At 37.2% G+C, this 5,858-nt stretch overlaps 1 long non-coding RNA gene across 1 annotated transcript in view; it reads right to left on the minus strand.

Moving 5' to 3' along the window:
* Positions 1 to 523: 523 nt before the first annotated feature.
* LOC122802483 overlaps positions 524 to 5,858 on the minus strand; it is a 542,380-nt gene continuing 537,045 nt past the window's right edge. The window contains exon 4 of the long non-coding RNA XR_006364939.1: positions 524 to 740. This is a non-coding gene — a long non-coding RNA (uncharacterized LOC122802483). The remainder of the gene's footprint in view (positions 741 to 5,858) is intronic.

The following is a 5,858-nucleotide window of genomic DNA, read 5'->3' on the forward strand; positions in this document are numbered from 1 at the left end:
ATGAAGATGAATCCAGTTAATGTTCAGCAACTATTCTATTATAGTCTGTCATGTGTCATCCACGTACCTCTCAGCCTCTTAGCTCAAAAAGTCTGGACAAAGCCTAAAACAATGTTTGTGTAAAGGCCCAAAAATAGGGGCAGATTTTAAATATTGCTCTTATAAACTTAGAAAGTTGCTAGAATAATAGGTTTTGTGTTAGTATGCATTTTCTGAGGGATGTAAAATCTGAAACTCAAATGTATGCAATTAATTTGTGACTTCAATCCTCTGTAATGGGGCAGAAAAACACACATTGTATGAGGAACAGACCAAAAATATGAGGCAAAGATAAAATCTGGACATTCTGCAAAAATCTGGACAGTTGAGAGATATGGATCCAGCATTATAAATAGTAAAGTTGGCTGCAGTTTCAGTTAGGTCATAACTCGTCCTTTATTAGTATGCAGGTATGAAATTAACACCATGGCCCTTTATTTTATTTCATCTCTTAAGAAAACGTATTAAAGTGATGCTTTCATTTCTTACCTTTACTTTTCCATAAACTCCAACATCTTTCTTTTACGACAGATATGCTGTTTCCAGAGTAGAACCTTTTACTTCCCCGTCAGTTTGACAATCTTCTAATAGATTCGGTGCCAGGAAAGAAATGTGACATTGTGCTTGCTTCAGTGAAAGTGAACATGATGCCCAAAATCTACAGCATTACTCCTTATCAGCATCAAAATATAGACATGAATCTGTGAGGAACAAAAAGAAACAGGAGTCAGTCACTGGCAACTAAACAAGTTGAGGAAAACGTTTCTTATCTGTCTTAGTCACCCTAAGAAAGTGGAGTGTTTTATAAACAACTTCTGTATTCAGACAAAAAAAGACATATAGGGCCAAGGGTGTTTTAGTGAAAAATAAAGGTATCTGAAGGTATGCTAGTCCACATGCATATCATAACATCTCAGAAGATAGTCTTTGTAGTACTGTTACTTAGTAGAACATGCAAAGCACAGGGTTTTCAGATGTGTGTGCTGGGCTTAATTGTATGATCTCTTGCATTGTCTTCAGGCAGTGGAGAAAGTTTTCATGTGATCTTTGCATTGTCTTCAGGCAATGGAGCAATTTTCAAAGGATGGACTTCATTACAATGCATAGCCAGCTGTAAACATGGTGCATGTGGGTACAATTCTTATTTGATCTGTACTGAGTGAAGAGCCAAGTTCTTTAAGAATATATAGAAGCACTGAATCATGTCACTTCAAACAGAGATTGAGGAATTCACTGGCTGTTGATGTTTTAGAAGTTCAAAGTTCCGATCTAAATATTTCAAATCTATGGATGCTAAACCTATTACTGACCATAACAGTGATTAAACGTAACACTTTGTAGGACACAGAGACTAGTGGGATTTGTAAACTGAATATAGAATTTCCCTATTGGTTCAAACAATTGGATTTAGATTCATAGATGCTCCTATATATCATTAGCCTTCTGGTGTTAAATGGAGGTATTATTATTATTATTAATATTATTATTATTATTATTGCTATTATTATTATTATGAACATGCCTTATTTAATACAGCTAAGTAATAATTTGCATTGTATCCAAAGATATGAATGTATGGTGATTGAAAAATGTAATATGAGAAATCACCACTGAATTGGTTACATAGTGTTTATAATTTATATATTTATGTACACAACACAGACACTGCAAAAATGGTTCTGCCCTTCCAGACAACTTTCTAGAAAGAATATGCATACTATGACATGTAAGTCTGTGCAACTGAGGATTACCGTATTTAAAGTTATAAACTCATAAACAACTTCTACTTTTTTTAGTATGAGAAATATACATTCCTTGAGATAACATGTACAACTTACATTAATCATCTCAAATTAACTTTATAGTAAACATGCTGAGGGCTATTAACATCAAATATGATTATTTGTTCATATCAATAAACATAGCGGTATGTACAATTTTTTCAGTCTTTGCATACCTCTGTGCCTCAAAATAGGGACATATTTTAAATATTGCTCTTATAAACTTGCAAAGTTGCTAGAGTAACAGGGTTTGTGTTAATGTACATTTTCTGAAGGATTTGAAGTCTGAAACTCAAATATATGTCATTATTTAGTGACTTCAGTCCTCAGATCATTCCAGTGATTTGCCAGAAAACCACAAATTATATGTGGAATAGACCGAAAATGTGAGGCAAAAATCTGGATATTCTGTGAAAATCTGGACAGTTGAGAGGTACAAGTCTTTGTTATAATGTTCAACTGCAAATACATTTGTCTGGTTTCTTCAACACCCATCCATATACAGAATATGTAATTAGTACTATTTTCTCTGGATGTCTGAGCTTCCTTTTGGGAAGGTTTTTTGGAGGCATGGCATGATAAGTCTCTCATTCTCTGTAAACCCTAACCATCACAATTCCTCACCATCCCAAGGATTCATTAAGATGCTTACTGCTCATATTAAGGGCTACAGTAAAAAGGTCCTGTTTCTACAATGTATTGAATCGCAATTCATGGACACATTAGCTGCCGTGAGGAAAGACCTTACTATTGACTAATCTGAATGTTTGTGAATTGTTGTAAATGACCACGAGTGCAGATTAGCACATTCCTGTGGCACTCAACAGTAGTGGCTGCAGGCACCCCTCCCTCCTCAGTCACTCTGTCACTCACAAACACACAGTAAAAAATACACAAACACACACACACACACACACACACACACACACACACACACACACACACACACACACACACACACACACACACACACACACACACACACACACACACACACACACACATACACTCAGCAAAAACACACATGCACGCACACGCAGTCACACACACACACACACACACACACACACACACACACACACACACACACACACACAGACACACAGACACACACGCACACACACACATGCACACAGCAAAAACACACATGTACATACACACATGCACACACATACACACACACACACACACACACACACACACACACACACACACACACACCCATGCACACACCTACCTGACTTACCTTCTACTTCATAGGCAGACACACACTCACACATAAACTTACACATGCAGACCCCTCACATGCAGTCATGCACACAACTCCTAATGGTACCTACCATTAAACACCCGAGCACTTACCTCTACCGTCATCGATGAATACAGCTTTTAGGTGACATGTTCAGTACCATGAGGGGACAGGGGTTTCTGTGCTAATCTACCCAGCTGAACAATTCCATGAATCACTTGGCTGCATGGATGCCTTACCTCAGGGGTTTCCAGGGGGGAGAGCACCTGATTAATTAGCATATGCCTTTTCCCTAGACAACCTCTCCCATGGCCATGGAGACAGGCCACTATAGTGTTGCAATCCTTGTGCAAAAGCACCATGGTAGTGCTACCTCTGAATTCCAAACTTTTCCTCCGAGGTGTACACATCATGTAGACCTCTTGGTAACCTTTTGTGAATTCAAGTCCTGTGTTGTTCTATGCCAGTACTGTTATCACACTTCTGGTTAATTTTCTTCCTTGGATTTTGATGTAATTATCTTACAAATATTTGCACAGTTCCTCTTAAAAAGCTTTCTGACTTCACCATGAACAACACAGATTTTTGCTTCAGCTACTTGTTAACTATTTCATCTTCACACTGCAAACTCTCCCGCGGCTTTGTTTCCTAACATTTACTCCAACCTGTGAATCCGGTAGTCACTTGCATTTTTTTAACCATAATAGTATTTATATTTCCCCTAATTTCTCTGTATCATTTCCTTCAATTTGCATTCATTTCATTCATCAGTGCAGAGCTGTTGCAAGGCAGTTTGGCAGCCTGCACAACACATTTGTTGGCACTACTGGTCTCCACAAGCAGTTGCATTTGGCTAATGACACACTGTAAGGTCTCATACTTTTTAAGGTAGTGATACATTATTAGAATAATGTAGCAACTAATTGTTATTAGGATAATGTAACAGCTTAATAACTTGTTGTTACCTTTGAAGGAAAACAACCTTTTAACAATTCGCAGAGCATCATTACAAGTAACCACAGTTTTAACCACTTTTAATGGCAGCTTGTGAAATGCTGAACAGTTCTTTTAATGTTAACTTACATACACTTGTATACAGCAGCTGGCATCCCTATATGTTGGTTCCTGAGGCAGCTGTTTCTTCAGTCACATCACTGCTACAGTTCTGCTTCGGTAATGTAATGCACTAATCACACAGTCTGTCAGTCTGGTTATTTCTAGGAACATAAAATAATAATCTACTCATATGAGATGCATGGTTCTTTAAAATACAATAGATTTCTCCCACTTTGATGCTATTCAGTATTGAAAAACAATGGAAGATGCTATTTGGCATCCTTTCCTCTGGACTGTTGTTGTGGTATGTACCACAAATGATACAACTATGCCTTACTTTTTCTGTCTGACCTGTCATTTCCAGCCAAGCCACTATATATAATTTTCTTTCTTTGCACTTTACCATTCCCAAATGTGACTCGTGTATTTGCTCAAGCATTTGGCCTTTCATTTTATTGGGAACCACTACTATTTTGCTAGCCTTAAATGTTAAGCCTTGGAAACAATTATTTATTTTTTGAAAGAAGACAATAAAACCGAATCTCCTTCCTTACTGATGATTTTTGCTCATACTATCTTCTCATAACTCATTTTGGAAGCCACATTTCTAAGTCTGTATCAGTACACTTCTGGAATTGTTTTATTTTTTTCATTTGCCATTGTGAACTATGATATTATCTAAAACACTTTTGCTTCTCTTCTGCTAGCAATTCTTAAAGCTCTGCTAAATAGTCTATGCCCAGCATATCTACTATGCGGATACCTTGTATAATACGCATTTAACATGTCTACTAAGTGCATCCTTTGCCTGGTCTGTATTTAGAACGTGTTCTATTTGTATCCATTGTATGGTCTGTATTTAACATGTATGGTGTGTGAATTGAGTCCCTATTGAAATGTCAACATTCGAGATGCCAAGTCTGAAAACCTGGAAAAAAGACCGAAAACCTTGAGAAGAACAAATCTTGAAAATTGCTCTTCTCCTTAAAACCTTCTTTTTTGCAGGGAGTCAAGCTCCTCTACACACTCCCATGTGGGGGACATGCCCCCTCCCCCACCAAACATATATACTAATTCTGACATCACCATACCTTGGACAAAAGGGAATATTCCAAGAAATGGCATCTCGGACTTGTTATATACAAATCCAATCTTTCAACCATTCAGTCTGTAGCAGGTCCTGATATTTTAATGGTTACCATGTAAATCCCTTGCCTGGAATGTATTTAACATGTGTGTTATAAGTATCCCTCATTTGGTCTATATTTAACATGTGAACTGTGCATCCCTTGTTTAGTTTGTATTTAACATGTGTACAATATGTACCCCTTGTCTGCCCTGTTCTTAACAGGTGTGCTATATGTATCCATTGTCTAGTCTGTATTTCTGTTTCTGTAACTAAGTAACATTTTCTGCAATATCTGATGTGACTTTGGAAAAGACTTTCTGACTATACCATGCAAGGATTTATCATCTATCTCCACCTGATCTTCTTCACCATAGACATATTTGTGGAATTTCTCATATGCGTACACTACTACAAACTTCTTCTTTTTATGTGTGCATCTTTTGTGTCAAAGGTCTTCATCAGGTCTATATATGCTGTATGTATTGTACAACCATTATCCACTGCTTCAGTTAAAACATTAATGAGGTTAAAGAAGCAGGACTTTCATTTGACAAAACCAAATTGGCCAGGGTCGAGGGTGAACGGATTTCCAATGTATAGGTTA

The sequence above is a fragment of the Protopterus annectens genome, chromosome 5.part0 (genome assembly GCF_019279795.1).
Source record: "Protopterus annectens isolate FY-2018-M chromosome 5.part0, PAN1.0, whole genome shotgun sequence".
Taxonomy (NCBI): domain Eukaryota; kingdom Metazoa; phylum Chordata; order Ceratodontiformes; family Protopteridae; genus Protopterus; species Protopterus annectens.